The sequence below is a fragment of the Myodes glareolus genome, chromosome 4 (assembly GCF_982192425.1).
Source record: "Myodes glareolus chromosome 4, mMyoGla1.1, whole genome shotgun sequence".
NCBI classification, from domain to species: Eukaryota; Metazoa; Chordata; class Mammalia; order Rodentia; family Cricetidae; genus Myodes; species Myodes glareolus.
The window spans coordinates 36,009,819-36,027,858 of record NC_142029.1 but is presented as its reverse complement, the minus strand read 5'-3'; the positions used below and the strand labels follow the sequence as shown (position 1 = coordinate 36,027,858).

The 18,040-nt window shown below is 35.2% G+C and overlaps 1 protein-coding gene across 16 annotated transcripts in view; it reads left to right on the top strand.

Annotated features, from left to right (window-relative positions):
- The window catches only part of Mlip (muscular LMNA interacting protein), a 262,529-nt gene that overhangs the window by 200,480 nt on the left and 44,009 nt on the right, over positions 1 to 18,040 (top strand). The window lies entirely within an intron of this gene.

Genomic DNA, 18,040 nt, shown 5'->3' with positions numbered 1-18,040 from the left:
TTTTGTATTCAAATAGAAATTCTTTATTATTCAATTTTTTATTATTATTTTGAAACATCTCAAAGTTTTTCCTAAAAGAAAACACTGTCTGCCCCACAAAGGTATTATATGGGAACCTACAGCATTCATCTCAAGACCTCATGAGCATGCTGTGAATAGCCACATGCCACTGAGTTCTTCTTTCAGAGACAGCTTATATTTGAGAATATATGATATTTTAGAGTTGTTAGAGTTGACAAAAATACCACTGTCCAGATTCTTATTAACAGCAAATTTGAGGGGTGATGCAATTCTTCTAACTCGAGGGTGCTAATTACTTTATAGGTCAAAAATCATGTCTCTGCTCTCTGTAGAGAGCGCATGTTCTAGTTTCATTTTATGTCCTGAATACTGGGAAAGGGAGAAAGGAAAACTGTCAGTGGGAACTTTCTACAAAGGAAACTATGGCAATGTGTATATACACATACTATAAAACTTCAGGGCCTAGAGAGATGGTTCAGGAGTTAAGAGCACTCATTGCTGATGCTGAGGGTCCTGGATCAGTTTCCAGCACAGACATGGTGGCTCACAACTGTTTGTAAGTGTATTTTTCGGGATCTGATGCTTCCTTATGGCTTCCTTCAGTATTGCATGCACCTGGTACACCAACATGTAGCAAGTCAAACTCTTCTGCACTTAAAATAAAAGTAAGTTAAATCTTTAAAATCTATATAAACTTCATTTTCTCACCAAAGACAAATTGTACATCTCTATTTGTCTTATTCAATGCAACAAATGGGCATGGACTGTTCATTTTTTTTAAATCTTAAATGTTAAGTAGATAAGCAACATCAAATGAAAAGTGCTGGATACAACAGTACATGTAAATTCATCTCATTTCATAATCTATAATGAGTAAATTAATAAAAGAACATAGGTATACTATCCTCTTTAAAAATTTAATTTAAAAGTGATAGCTAGCATTATTCTTTTTTAATTTATTTCATTTGATTAATTTATTTTACATATCAACCACAGTTTCCCACCTTCCTGTCCTCTCATTCCCTCCCCCCACCTCTTCTCTACCCCTCTCTAGCCACTCCTCCTCTGTCTTGCTTCAGATGGGGTAAGGAATAAGATCCTCCCCTTATAACAAGACTGGGCAAGGCATCCCACCATAGCGAATTAAGGTTCCAAAGACCAGCTCATGCATTAGGGACAGGTTCCGGTCCCACTGCTAGGGGCCCTACAAAAGAACTGTCACCCACAAGCTAGAAATATTTTTAAAATGTAAATTACATTTGTATTTGTAAGATGTAAGTAATGTTTCGTGGGCCATGTGTAAGCTCCTTGACCCTTGAAAGATGCTTTCCCTCCAGCTTCCGTTTCTTAATATGTACAGAAAGTTGTGAGGATCAAGCCCTCTAATGGGTCCAAGATTTAGGTTACTTTAAATGATTGATTAGCCTTGAATGGATCTTAAGCCTTTATGTAACTGAGTTCTCATAGTTTCTCGTGGATCACCCATAGTTTTATTCCCAGAATGAGGTGGAGATGGCTGAACTCTCTCTCTGTTCCAGCTCCCTGAGAGGTGAGGTGGCAGGATCTCCTGATGCATGAGTTCAAGTCCTGACTGGACATCTCAGTGAAATCTCATCTCAGAAATGAGAGGAAAATTAATACTAAAACATTTTCCAGTTTATTTATGGTCACTTTGTGGAACTGTTCTAGTATTATGAGTTTGAATCTTTAAGGAGGTTTAGAGACAGTCTATTTCCATTTTGGGGAGAAAATTTATTGGTATGGAATTTATCATGGTTAATTCTATACATTGGAGAATTAGAAATTTCTGTTAGCAAACCATATTTATTTGCCAATAAAAAATGTATAAAATACCAACTGCTTGTACAACACTAATATTTTTAAATATTAATGTGGCATTCTGGGTTAGGAATTCATTATATAAAGGTTTTTAGAATATAATGTAGTATTTATGTGGGAACGAACTACAGATGTTAAAATAAATTTCACATATTATTATCCATGCAATTATATTCCTCAAAATTGAGTAACTGCTATAAAATAAAGATTTTTACTTTTTATCTAATCTTGAAACTTAATTTTCCCCAAGAAAGCTCCTTTGTAGCATATCAGGTTAATTTGTCTGTAATTATCCCCTTCGTTGTCTTGTGGAATGATGAATTCCATGTAGAGTACAGAAGATTCTTGTCATTAAAAAGAATTGCCGTTTTTCCTTTTTCACCTCTCTTTTGTGGGTATGCAAGTCTAAAGCTTAATTTTTATTACAATTTACACCTGTGTATTTCCAGATAATTGTATGAAACTATCTGGATTTTTTTCAAATATTTGTGGATGGCAGGCATAATTGTATTTACTCTTTCATTAATTAGTTCTTTCATCTATCCTTGTTTGAGGGTAGGACATCTTACTTAACAGGACACTACAAGATGTTAAGAACTAAAAGAAACCTAGCATTCAATTTACATGTGAATTCCAAAGCTCTCTTGGCCTCATTTGCTGGCTGTGTGAAACTCTGAAGTCACTAGCCACTGCACAGCCAGAAAAGGCACATTTGCTCAATTGCTTTCTAGATGTTGAGCACGATGTATAAATCCTTTGTGTCCGGAATCTACAATGAAACAGATTGCAAAGTTAGCTCACAGATGTGCGTAGTTAAGTCCACTTAAAAAATTGGTATCAAGGGCTCATGGTGCTGGCATTGCTATTTCACCAGAACTTCATTTAAAGACATTTATGTTAAGCTCCACTCACTTCTGTTCTCTCTCAATCTGCCATAGAACAAATCGAATGTTTCCAAACTTGGTTAATCTCATTCGCCCATGTAATAGAAAATTCCTTAGGCAGAGAGCCAGCCAAATTGAAGCAGCTCACATTCACTAATCTCTCTCGTACTGGGGGCAGTTCCACATGACAGGAGATGTTGGATGGGATGGTTAAGTTCATAAATTTTTCTTAGCAGGTTCACTGCCATAAAATATGATTTCAAAACGCTGTTACAAAGTGTCAGATGCTAAAGATGATGGGCCTAAGCAGAGATGTATTTATGGTAGCTCAAATGACACAGCTGGGCAGCCTATGAACAGATTAGGAGCTGAAAAATTGTCTGGAAATAGCTTCTCACGGCTAAAAGCAAAGTTTGAGACGAATGCAAAATCTAGTAATTGAGACTTTTTAATTTAATGGTTTTTACATCAAAATGTTCTAGGGCAGACAGTATCATTCTGCATTAAATGGATTAAACAAAACAAAACAACAAGCAAAACTCTTTTGAATGAAGCTTATGCTTTTCTGAAATGAACTCCAAATCTATTAGTGTATCAACTTATACTTTTGAATTATTACAAAGCATCTTTACATTCTACCCTAAATAAATGGTTTTACAGGGACTTACAATGGTGATCATGTATTTTGAAGAGTGCTCCCATTGGTAACTAAAGGCAGAGCTAGAAATACTTACTGGAATTGATTGGTCTAGTGAGCATGCTGCAGGTGCAGAGATATGAGAGAAAATGGTGTTAAGTTTGTTTTGATGATTTATGAGCATGCAAAATAAACAATGACTTGCTGATCATGGAGCCAATCTACTTAGGTAAAGGTATTTTCTCCATCAAATATTTTCATTTTAATATAAAAACTTAATTCGTTTTTTACAAAGAAATATGTAAAATATTTTCTTCTTTATGTTAATAATGCAATCCCAGACATTAGATATGTTATTCCCCCGGTGAAACCTTGGAGAGCCAAACTTGAAGGTTTTTCCTGCAACAAAGTGAGACTCCTATTGTTTGCCTTGACTTAGCCACAGACACCTTCTTTTTCTTTATGAGAAAGGGTGTTTCCTAGCACTTATTTGCCTTTCTGTCTCATTTTCCTTCTGATGTGTTTCAGTGGAGAAGAGGATGTGTTTTGGTTAAAATGACCATTTTGAACAGTGATTTTCAATCTGTCAGCCACAACCCCTTCAAGGTTGACTGATCTGTTCACAGGGGTCACGTATTAGATACGTGATTGTATTCATCACAGTAGCAAAATGACAGTTATGAAGTAGTAATGAAAGTAATTTATGGTGGTGTGTCACCACAACATGGGGAACATGCACGTAAGGGTCACAGCATGAGGAAGGTTGAGAACTACTGCTCTAGAGAATCTCTTCCTTAGCATTCACAGAAACATAAAAAGATCATCGTGAGGAAATCTCCTCTTTGTATTCATCTCATTCCTTTTCTGCCCCTGATATTTTTAAACATTCAACTTGCCTCCTTTCCCTCCAAATTTCCCTCTGTTTGATATTCAAATTTGATGATGATGTGAGCAACTTTTAGGTTTTCTATTTAATTATCCATCAAGTAATATATCAACTGTGACCTCTACCTGCCCTTCCTGGCTCCACCCAGGTGAAATAGCAGGCAAATATCTTTGTCACGGATAAGGTGTACAATGCCTCCTTTTATACAGAATGTCAGAAATTACCACTTTTTCAAAAGTCATTTTCAATCAAGGTGGTTCAGTCTCTTCTGTCATAAAGAACAGCCAGAGTAGGATAAAATTTTGACTCATATTTCCAGGTAAGATGTTTACATGAACTGTTTTAGGTATAGAAATGACTAAACAACTTAGACTGTTTCAAGAAGTGAAAAGCAGAATCTTTATGCAGTGTTACATTCATTTTGCAAGGTTAATCCATAAGGTTTGGCTTTTCTCAAACAGTGCTATCTTTGTTGAATGTTTCTCCCTTTCTCTCCTCCCTCCATTCCTCTCTTCTTTATACTCTTCACTTTATATATATAAAATTTATCACGTAATAGATAACATAACAAACCAATTTTCTAACTTGTATTTTTTAAAACATGTCTCTTTGAGATAATAATATTTCTCCTCCAGGATACAATCAGATATGCTCACTTCACATTTAAGCTTTCATTACTCTGTTTTGAGGATCAAATTTCTCTTGACCTTGTCTTCACATCAAAACTGTAAAATCATAACCAAAGCATTATAATTTTTGTTTCCAGAATTAATGTTGCTAAGAAAGACTTCATTGTTTTTAATCCCATTTTATCTGATGTAGGTAGGGGTAAGAATCTTTAAGAGATTTTGCTTTTTGTTTTTAAGTAAATGCACTAAGAAGTCTGACTTGCTTACTTCTGTTGCCACAGTACAAGGCCTTACTAAGGATTAACTGGTGGCGCTGCAGCGCCTGATAAACCCACATTCACCAGGGAAAGACTATCTTTGTGAAAACTTTACATAGATGTGTCCTGAAACTTGTGTTACCCATCTTTACTCAAGAGTTTGGCCATTGCCATATTTAGAAACTCTCATAGAAACTGCAATCCAGTTTTAAAATAAGAGCCTTGTTAAAATAGATTTATGAAATGGATGCTATTCGCAGGTTAGAACATTAGAGGACTTGTCTGGTCTTGTGGGAGGATGCATTCTTCCCTGTCTCTACACAGGAATCTCTAGGTCACCTTGAACTGAGAGTCAAGGCAGCCTAGGTCTAGCACTGCAGAAATTGTGATCACATGCCTTTGGTACAGTTATGTCTCCTGGCTTAAGACAGGATACTGCCTCCATCTTTGTCTGCACAGTTTCTGACTCCAGCTTCTCCGGGAGACTTGTCAGATGACCATTAAAAATGTGGGTAGTGCCAGAGGACCAGGGAGCTTGCTGTGAAGTTGTGTCTCCTAGTGATGTCAGAAGCTACACTCACCATGTCTTACCAGCATGACTTGAGTTCAGGCTGCAAAACACATTTTAAAAAGCCACGTGTATTAGCAGGGACTGGCAATCCCAGCAGGGACCATGGGGACAGACATACTTCCTGGGACTCCCTGGTTGGCTTGCCAAACCTGAAGATGAGTTCCTGGTTAATGAGATTCTCTATCTCAGTAAAGCAGGTGGACAACTGCCAAGGATGGTACATGCATGTGCACACTTGTGCACTACACATACACACACAGAGACAGACTGATATATACACACAACTTAGGTATCTGTGTGGGTTTATGTCCACTTTATATTGTATTCTGGTGGTCTCTATACCTGGTTTTATGCCAATATGATGCTGTTTTTTATAACTGTGGCAATACTATAATTTGTAATTAGCTGTTTGATGCTTCAAATATTGCTTTTTCTGCTTGAATTACTTTGGCTTCTCAAGGATTTTTATGCCTCCATATGAGTTTTGAATTCCCCTTTTTCTAAGTATGTAAAGATCATTTGAATTTTGATGCCTTTAATGTTAGATAGCTTTTGGTATTATTTCTATTTTTACAATATTAAATTTGCCAGGGCCTAAGTCTGAAATGGCCTTTGCTTTTTGTTTCTTTCAATTTCTTTTTTTCAGTGTTTTAACATGTTTATTCTATAGGCCTTTGCCTCTCTGGTTAGGGTTATTCTGAGGTATTTAATTTTTTCTTTTTATTAGTTTTTTTCCCATACACTGTATTTTTGACCATATTCTTTTCCCTCCTCCAACCCTTATTAGGCTCCCCCTGCCAACTCACCAAACTTTATGTTCTTTATCTCTCTCAAAAATAATTCTAACTAAAACAAACAAAAAGCAAAAAGAAAAAAAAAATCAAAGTCAAAACAAGTAAGCAAACCAAAATCAGTAAGTTAGGAAATACCCAAACGAAACAATCTGAAAACAAAAACTTACAGGAAAACATGGGCAACAGCTCCTTCTCTCCATATTTGATAGTACAAATAAGTAGTGTCTTCAGCAATAACCAACAGCATTGACAATATCTATGATATTTACAGGAATTTATGGGGCCCCTTTATACAATGAATGAACAAAATGTAACCTAGTTCTGGGACTGGAGGTTTTACTTGGTGGCATAAGATGTCTACTTGGGTTATGGTGTCCCCCAGTGTTATCAGTTTAATATTCCTATCCATTTATTTTTATTTTGAAACTATTGTGAGTGGAAATTCTTCTTTCCTGCCCTAAGTTCTTTAGTGACATTTTTAAAGTATTATTTGTTGATTTTTAAACCTGCCAAAAGTATCTATTAGACCTTAGTGGATTCTGGTGGAGTCTTTAAGAAGTTTTAAGGATTAGATTATGTCATTTAGAAGTAGGAATAATAAAAATAATTTCTATTTTTACCTTTTTTGCTTTAGTTTTGTTTTATTGTTCTAGCTTAGAATTTAAGACTACATTAAACATGAGAAGAAAGAATCACAAGCTTTTGTACTTCTGTATTTTGGAGAAAATGTTCTTAGTTTTTCACCACTTAGTCTAATGATAGCTATAGGTTTTGCTGTTTGTAGCTTTTATCATGTTGAAGTATCATGTTGAAGTTTTATCATGTGGAAGAATAGTTAAAGCTATTCTCGGCTTTTTCTTTTTAAAAAATATTTATTTATTTATTTACTTTGATTTTTAAGACAAAGTTTCTCTGTAGTTTTTGGTGCCTGTCCTGGAACTAGCTCTTATAGACCAGGCTGGCCTCGAACTCACAGAGATCTGCCTGCCTCTGCCTCCTGAATGCTCGGATTAAAGGTGTATGCCAACACTGCCCAGCCCCCAGCTTTTTCTTTTAAATCATTAAGCGATTATGATGCTTGTCAAAGGATTTTTTTTAATCTAATGAAATGGTCCCATAGATTTATTCTTAAATCTCTGTTCTGTATTTTACTTACTATTTTGCGTGTTGAACCAACCTTGCATACTTGGAATGAATTTACTTTGGTCATGGTATAAAAATCTTTTTAATATGCTCTTGAATTTGGTTTGTGAGAATTTTTATGTCTCTGTTCATCAGAGAAATTGGTTTATTAACTTTTTCCCATTGTTTCCTTTTCCAATTTTAGTATTAGGTTAATGCTGATGTTTAGAATGAGTTAGGTAATATCCTTTTCCTTTTCACTTGATGCGTCTCTCTGGGGAGCATCGGTATCGACTCTTCTTCAAAAGCTTGGTAGAAGGTGGAAGTGAAAAATCTCAGGACATTTTTTATTTTTGCTTCAGTCTCATTCATTGCTGTGGGGCTGTTTGTTTACATCCTTCTGAGTTAATATCGGTAGGGCACACATGTCTGAGAATTTACCCATTTCATCTAGCTTTTCTAGATTTTTATAACCCAAGTGTTCAAAATACTCCCTGTTGAATCTCTGTATCACATTGAAATCCACAATACTCTTATTTTATTTCTAATCTCATTATTTATGTCAGATCACTTTTGGTTGTAGTTAGTTTTTGTTAGTAGTTTGTGAATGCTGGTAATTTTTCCAAAGAATCAAGTATTTGACTGGATTTATATTTTAATTTATTATTTTGATTTAATTAAAGTATAATATTTACCCCAATTCTCTTTCCCGCCCCTTCCATTTCCACCTCACCCAAATTCACAGCCTCCTTAGCCATTATCTTTTCACAAACATCTAAGTGAATAAACACATAAATGCAAGCTGAGTTGTTCAGTGTTGCCTGCTTGTCTGTTTCTAGAACTAACCAATTGATATTGAACAAATAATCAGAGGATCAACCCTGGAGGAAGACTAATTCTTCTTCTAAAGGTGCAATATTGGTACTTCTTCCTTTTCGGTAACCAAAAGTTGTCTTTATTGTTCTTTAAACTCTAATTCATTAATTACTGCTCTGATCAAGAATGTTTTTTTTCATTCTTAATGTATTTATGTAGCTTCTGTAATTTATCTTGACATTGATTTTTAACTTTATTGAATTATCGTCTCATAAAACACATGAATTTTTTTTTCCCAACTCATTTGTGTTTGCTAAGATTTGATTTGTGGTGTAGAATTGAACTTTGATACTCTGATCTATCATGTTTTCTAACAGAATTTTCATATTCAATGTTTTAGATATTTGAAACCCAAATACTTTGTATCTCAAATATTACCTCTGCCATGGGTCCTCAAAATGTACTTTGAAACAAACAAACAAACAAATGACTATCTTTTGTATGTAAGTATGTCCTATTATTACCACCTAAGCATTAAGTTGAAGTTCATCTTTAGCTTTCTTGAGTAGCAGGAAGGACAAACATGGAAGTACTGTTGCCTGGCAAGTGGTTCCCATGCATTTGGGGGGTGTTGTGGTTCCTGATAGCAGGTGTTGCTGTCTTCCTCCACACTCTCTCTTCTTTTCCTGTCAGGTCCTGTGTTAGTACAAAGCAGCATGACAAAAGACAACTTAAGGAGGAGTTTATTTTGACTTATGGCTCCAAAGGAATAAGAGCTTATTACCAGGTGGAGGGATGGCAGCAAGCTTCAGCCATGGAAACAGGGAGACAAGAGATTGTGTAACAGCAATCATGAAGCAGAAAGCCAGAAGCAAAGTGAAGCTAAGAAACTTCTCAAAACTGCCCCACCCCATGACATTTTTCTCTAGCAAAGCCCCACCTCCTGAACTTCCCTAACAGCATCACCAATGGGAACCAAGTGTTCAAGCACCTAATATTCCGCACATGAGCCAGTATCTTTCTAACCCCTCCCCAGCATGTACTACTGGACGCCATTGTTCTGCTATCACTTTCTATGAGTTTGACTTTTTTTGTATTTTATGTGTAAGATATTCAGTATTTATCCTCTTGTGATGGATTTATTTCACTTGAAATAATGGTTTTTTTGGTTTCATTCATGTTGTTGAGAATGGCAGGATTTCCTTTGTTACGAATGCTTAATATTTCATTGCCTCCAGTTCACGTGTTCTTTATCTATTCCTCATTGGCAGCTCCTAATCTGCTACCATATCTTGGTTGTTATGAATAAAGTTGCCATAAGTAAATGAAATGACTGTGGCCCATGGGTTCTGGATGCTTTGGAGAGATACAGTTTTAGCATGTTGTTTAAAAGTCATTGTAATTGTGGAAGAAGGAGATTGACTTCTTGTTGAGAAGTCACTGAGTGTATCTCCTTTCCATTTTGAGGGATCACAGCAGTTTTCTAAATAAGTTACCTTCTCATTTTCTCAATCTAAAAAATTCTCTAAATATGTTTGTAGTATAAGATGTGAAATAAACCATAGAAACAGAAATGCAAGAGACTCAATATATAATCCTCTTCTGCTAATGCAATAAGGAACTGTCTATTTTCTCCTTCTGTTGTTGAGTGTCTGCATCAACCATCTTCATACTGATCCATTTGCTTTGTGAAACTGTCAGACCACACACACTTTAAATACTGAGACCCAAAGTTTATCTTGAAAGTTAGGTTGCACATATATATGTGCATATATATTCGAAAAAGCTAAACACATGCTAAATTTTTCTTGATTCACAAATTCATATTTTTTTTGTTCCCATCAATTTTCAAAATAGTTGTGTTAGCTTAAATACGTCTGCTTTTAAATTGCACACTACTTCATCAAAACTGGAACCAGAAGTTATGCCTCACATTTATAGTTAGGAAACCTTATTTGCTAGAAAGATCTTCATAATGTGTGGCCAGCTGGAATCTCTTAGTATTGTGTATATAGGATTGTGAATTTTGTGATGGTATCTGTAAAGTAGCGAATTCATTCTGGATAAAGGATTCATTCTTCCAGAAGATACTATAACTGTCCTTGACTTTAACTGGCTGCTGCCTTAAATTAAAAGAGAAGGCGGATTTTATGATTTTGATTTTGAACAGTTGCTAATATAATTTACTGCTCCAACAAAGAGCTGGCAGATACCTAGTGCATGGATTTTGGGCTCCAGGACTCAACCACTGTTCTGGGTCACACACTTGGGTTGTGTTCTGGAGATAATGTTCAACATAAGGGGTCAACCTCTTTTCGGAGACAGGGATTTTCATTATCACTTCCAAACTACAGGGAAGGAAGTGACTTTTAAAATGCTAGGAACAGAACAAACGAGTCTGAGATCTGCAGTCTTTAATGAGAAGTGCCCAAAGTGCCTTAAAATGCCCCTTTATTGCCAGGGAAGTGGCTTTTGAAGTTAAGAGTTTAATGGTTGAGGAGAAAGTAACCTTTTCCGAGAGTAGTCAGTGCCCCAGACAGGACTGTGACATTAATTTTCTGATGTCTCTGTCAATTAGGCTGAGCCAAATCAATTTGCTTACCACATATTTGTCTGCTAATTTTTCTTTAATGAACAGGATATTATTGCTCCATACTCCCATGGCTTCTTGAAGTTTTGCAGTGTACCATATCAAAACCAATGAAAATAATTTGCTCCTTTTCAATAATCAAACTTAAATAAGGCTTAAAGTTTGGTGAATTTTTAAAAAGTAATTTTGTATTGAACACAGCAATTATGAGGAGAGCAAGAAGTGGTTTGTCCTTTAGAAACTAGAATTTGAAGATTCATATGCCGAATACTGAGGTGGAGGGAAATAATGACAATCCCTTCAGATCATTTAGAAAACTGATTTCCACAGTGACAAACTGAATATAAGAAAATTCATTAGGGTAAGACAAGATGTGGATGAAACATAAGAGGTTATTAATATGCTCTAGTAATAAACTGAAAAAGGAGTTTGAAACCATGGCCTAGGGTCAAAAGCTGGTCCACCAGCATCTTTAAACACAAGTTTATTGGAAGTCGACGGCTCTCATTTACCTGTGTAAATGCTTTCATGCGATTGTGGTAATGTCAAGTCTTGGAATACATAGGTGTGCAGAGCCTACAACATCCATGCACTTCTCCTCTACAGTGTGCAACTTCTACTTAAAGTAGGAATGTTTGTGCTTTGTTCATGCTCCCGTGTAGACTAAGTGCTAAATGCTTGGAACTCAAAAGGGTATTCAAAGTGAAGCTTCCTGGGATGCCAGGGCTATCAAGGTGGGCACGGTATATTTTTTCTTAATCCTGTTGCATCTAATTATATTTCATAAGAGTTACTCCTGTATTTGTCATTTTAATCTTTTAACTAAAATAATTCTGACAAAATAGATTCCCATTTTTAAGGTCAAACAAAACTCTGCAATAATCTAGATGAAATTAATTATTACTGATATAAGCATAAACAACTAGAAATATTATGTGCAATATAAACTTACCAACCATAAATAGAAATTTAAAATATTGAATTTTACAAGTAGACCAGTTTTTTAACTATATCAATCATTTGAAATATAGACATTTATTTACATCCTCTGTGAGTACACCTAGCCCTAAGTGTATAATTTTGTCTTGAATTGTAACCAATAATACAGCTTCACAATAAGATACTTACAGAGTTGGAAACTCAGGGAATGAAGGACCTATTGTTTAAAGACAGCATAATCAAGGTGTATAACATTTAAAAGAATTCTTGAGATAAATAATAAAATTCTCTTTATAGGAAAAACATAAAAATATGGACAACCTAATTTAGTAAGGGATACGTCTATTTTTCTTGCCATAATAAATTTAATAGAGAGATGTAGAATGGTTAATGGAAATCTCTTGTAATCAAACATTAAGAAAACACATAGGAATCAACCTTAGAGATTTGAGGAAAAAATGAGTAATACGGAATTTGTAATGAGGAATTTAACCATACTGAGTTTTATTATGTGTCTAGATCAGCATATACACTTTAAAACATTTTCGTATTATCACATTAATTCTCTAAACCTGAAACACACAAAAAGTGACATTCTTCAGCCTTAAGGGAAAACTAGTGAAAAGCACAGGCTAAAGTAAACAGCCTTATTAATAAAGGCACTGTTTATAGAAAAATATGGAGCATGTTGAATACATTTTTTATTTTTTCATTCTTTTTTATTAGATTTTAAGAAATACCAATCCAAGTTTCCACTCTCTCCGTTCTCCCATTCTTTTCACACACCCTCCCATCCACCCCCATCTAGTCCTCAGAGAGGGTAAGGCACATTGATTTGTGGAAGGGCCAAGGAAGATTTCAGTAAGAAGATGCAGTTATATTAAGAACCACTGATAAGAATGATGATATAGAAGAATTAGACCAGGGAGATGGAGCAATGGGTATGGTACTGACGCCCAAGAATGAGGTCTTGAGTTCAGATCCCCAGGTGTAAGGTAGCTGTGACAGCATGGCCTGTAACCCCAAAACTGGGGCAAAGGGGCAGAGGGGAGACAGGTGACTCTTGGGGACTTGCTGCTCATCCAATCTAGTCAATAGGATGTGCTCTATTCTTAGCAACAAACCTTGTCTCAAAATAAAATAACAATGATGATGATAAAAGATATGATGGAGATCCAATTGCGGAAGACATCATAAAGTCTACCTCTGGTCTCTGCATGCACTTACACACACACCTTCAGAATGGGCAATATTTCCTTAAGTAAGTCAATATTTTCTCCTAATGTTAAAGGATAAAACTCAAAAGGAAAGTATAACCATTAGTATCTAAATACTAAATTTGATATCTAGATATAAAATTTTGATAACATGAAAATATATTACTGAAAAAACTTTTAAAATTATTTTTCAGCTTAAGACAGAGAAAATGGAAAACACAAACACTGATGTTCTGAGTTGCATCTAATAAATAGGTTTTGAATTCTGTAATTTCACAACCAATGCCAAGCAAGACAAAAAGCTATTCTTTAATATCGTAAATCTTTATGATACGACAAATAGAACCTACTAGTAATTGTCAAAGTTGAAATGAGACATGCAAATTTGTCAGATCACAAAAGCTTACACATTAACAAAGTGAGAATCCCTGACATCTGTATATATATATATATATATATATATATATGACATCTGTATATATATTTCACACACATATGAAATATTTGCTTTGCAATGAATTTTTAACTAAGGAGGAAACTCAAAATAAAGTTTCTATTTTTCTTCTTTATACCTACTTTTATTGATTTCTATAACAAATAAAAGTCATATATATTTTAGGTATAGAATTTGATGTTTTGATATTTTTATAGATTTTAAATTAGTCTCAATCATAGTAGCATATCCATTACTCCACATATAACCCTTAATGCTTGTTATTGCTATTTTGGGAAGAATGCTTTGGATTCATCTCTCAGCATTTTCAAATATAGTACAGAATTGCCAGTTATAGAAATATTATAGTATTTAGACCTCCCTAACTCATTTAATTTGCTTAAGTGAGTCTCTATGCCCTCTGGCCAGCATTTTACATGTATCTCACTGCTGACTCCACTCAGTCTACATTTTAGCAGTGCACCAGAACTTCTTGTTCTCTCCAACTGTAGCTGAGTGCCCATAAATCAACATTTCTCAGTACACATCCTGCCTTCTCCCCATCCTTTGTTAACTGACATTCTACTCTTTGTTTCTATGAAGTCAACTCTTCCAGAGTGCACAATATATTAATGATATCACTCAGTTCCTGTTAGTATTTGGCTTTTTCACTGAACAACAACAAAAATCTGTTGTCTGAAGTTTCTGTCCTGCTCAGTCCTGTAGCCATTAAGTCCCAAAGAAATCATGCAGAGGTCTACATTAATTATAAACTGATTGGCCTATTTGCCCAGGCTTCTTTTTAACTCTTATAACTTATATTAGCCCATAATTCTTGTCTATGTTAGCCATGTGGCTTGGTGCCTTTTTCGGCGAGGCAGTCACACCGTGCTTGCTCTGTGTATGACTGACAACTGTAGACTGACTCTTCCCAGAATTCTCCTGTTCTCATTGCCCCACCTCTACTTCCTGCCTGGTTGCCCTGCCCATACTTCCTGCCTGGCTACTGGCCAATCAACATTGATTTAAAATACAAGTGACAGGGTACAGACCATTGTCCCACAGCAAAAATTTTGTCACAAATGACAGGACTCCATTCTTAAAGCATAGATAGTACTTCATGCTGTGTACATATTATGTTTTCTTCATTTATGTATTTCATCTATGTATCAGTTGATAGTTATATATCCAAAAGTCATTGCATAAGCCTAAATACTTTTCATTATATTTTTTCAGAATATTTATTCAAATTAATTTTTGTAGATGATATAAGGGTCCAATTTTAATTCTTCTACATGTGGCTATCATGTTTATGCTTTGACATCTTTATCAAAGGTCATGATGGATTTAACTTTGGGCTCTCTACTTCATTTCATTGGCCTCTGCATCACCTTTACACTGTTATTACAGTATTTGATTATTAAAGCTTTGTGATTTATTGTGAAACCAGACAATATGTTCTTTGGCATCCTAAAAGTAATGTTAGAGACTGTATCTGGGTTCATAGGATGGGGAGAAGTGTTTTACATTGTCTTTTGAGATTGTTCTATGTTTTAATGTTTTAAATAATTATTGGTTACTTTATAATAATACCAAAACACGTTCTTAAATAATAAAATAGAGTACAATTAAAAAACATTTTAATGCCTAGCTAAGAAAACATACTGAAATCTTAGTACTTAAAACTGTTATTTATTAGACTATTCTAGAGGTTGTTAAAATAGTCTTTGAGAAAAAAAATGTATAATTGTCAATATGTTTAATGAAGAAAAGAAAGAGAATGAAAGATAACTGAATATTCACTTTGGAAAATCTAACAATAACAAAGCAAAAACCACAGAGACGTTTAAAGAAAACATTGTTTAGAAAGGTGGTCATTATCTGCTGCATATATAAAGCAAGAGAATGCAGTTAAAATTGAGAGTAGATATCTAAAAAGGAGAAAACTGTATAAATAACAAACATGAAATTTACTTTTGAAAGTTATATGAAATAACAAGCTGTTTTTAAAAGATTAGTAAAATGGGAGAAAATATAAAATACAAAATTAAAAGTGAACGTGGAAATAGCTAACAGAAGAGAGGCTACTAGAAGTTTAATACTCTTCACCTTTTACAGTGGTGAATCCAAGTAGCTCTCAAGAGCACAGAAGACAGGGCTGTAGACAGTGGTGGGTGATCTTCACCTAAGAATGTCCACTGAAGTATTTCATGTAGCCAGCAAAGCCTTGTCATCACTGCCCAACAGGGAGTTCACAGAAAGGAAACAGTCCATATTCAGCTATGAGCAGCCATGTAAAGATCTCAGTTTCACCTACACAGAAGCCAGTAGTCCCTTAAACTCCAACCCAGCAGGTACGATTCATTCTAGATATGCAAGGAGTTAATAGAGCTTTTTTTCTGTAGACTTTTAAGGGTCACTTTCATCAAACAGAACCTCTTAGGTGATTCAAAAGAGGATGGAGAATTGAACACCATCTCCCCATCAATATTTTTTTTAAAAAACTTTACTTTTTGTGTTTTTATAACAGTGCTCACAAATTCAGGAAAAAGAAGAGGACACAGGACAGCAGAATGTTAGAGGCTTAACAGCATCTTGATGCAGCAAAACTGATATGACAACGGTAGAAACTAAATCCTGAGCTGGCTCCTTAGATATCCATGCCTTGCTTCCATCCCTGCCTTAGAGCTCTCAACAGGCTAAAGATTTAGATGTGCCCGATGATAACCTCCCAGAGGAGATAAAAGAACAGCCGATAAAATAAGGAATAATAAAACCAGTTATTTCAGTATCTACCCCTAAGTCCCTGTTTTTCAGTGGCTGGCATTCTCCCCTCCTTTTAGCTTAGAGAAAATTGGGTTTCAGGCTGAAGCGATACCTGGCACAACACAGGGCATTTGGGCTTTCCAGGAAATGGCACAGCCCGAAGCCTTGTGGCTCATGTTGATACCTTTTCCTCTTTTCTCCTACTGTATCTCAGAATACTATAGCTCAGCCTGTTTTATCTGCTGGTAATTGTTCTTTCGACCTTCAGCCTGGTGGTTTGGAAAGTTTCCAGTGAGCAATCTGACCAGCCCAAAGAAGAAAACCCAGAAATTATTGAGATTTTCATATTCTTGAGAATTTCGTATTTTGGACAGTGAACACCAATGTCAGTGTGTGAACTCAGTATCTCTAAGAAGCTCCATGCCAGACTCAAATGACATTAGCAGACGTTAGATATTAATATATGTGGAGAAAACCTTCAGTTCAAAACACAGCACAGCAAAATTAGCTAAAGCACTAAACCATAAATTAAACAAAATGAGCACTAATATTTCCAGAAGGTAATGAAACAAAGAGCTTTGAAAAAATCAGAACAAAGAACTGTTTAGAGGATGGAGCAAAGTCTTGGCAATTAAATGGCGAATACTACACGATACAGTATCACAGTCAACCAGTCCTGGTTTGATTTGGTAATACAAGTCTTAGAGCTTGAAGAAGTATCTCAGGTGTTAAAATTTCTCATCTGTTAATCATCTTTTCATCTCCATCTACCTCCCAGATTGCCAAGGATGCAAGTTAGCTTGGCCAATACTCGGCTTTCTCTGGTGTGTCCATAACGATCAAACTATGCTTTTTCTTTTTGCTTGACTATTTAGACAAGATGAGGACAACACCTGATCTCATAGAAGTGTGCAGATAGACCCACTCCTTAGGTTAGAGATTGGCCAGATGGAGAAAGCACACAGGCAAGTGTTTTCTATCAAACTACAAAAAGCTTGGCCCTATTTGATTTCCAAACCTGGTGACCACATGACTTCTATAACTAGCATTTTTCATTTACTGTTTTAAAGGCCTATCAGAGAATTAAAAATATATTGATTAAAATGAAGTAAATGAATATAAAATATTAATATTACTTTGCTATAATTTGGGTTTATCTGTTAATCAAATGTCATTTTAATAGAAATGTATTAGTTTATACTAAATTTCTTCCAAGAACAAAAATACTAGTTTATTGCTTATGCAGCATAGAAGTAATATAGTACATCATTGAAGTTATAAGAAATATCATCTTTCTATAAAATTAAATATTAATATAAGTATCTACCTTAGCCTCCCTTTGCTTGATTCTGGGTCAAAAAGGTGAGAAAGTAGGTTGCTTGTCATGCAGTAATGTCCTAGAAGCTTTTGTTGTTGGATAAACAATTTATCTTCTGGCATGTAAGATTTCAGAAATATAAACATTGCTATGTATCTATAAATATTAGTCTCTTGTTTATGCAAATTGGTGTGGGAGGTCCTCCTGCTATGTGTTGCTTTTATTTAATAATGAATAAAGAAACCGCTTGGCACCTATAGCAAGACAGAACTTAGGTAGGCAGGGATAGATAGGCAGAATGCTGGGAAAAAGGAGGCAGAG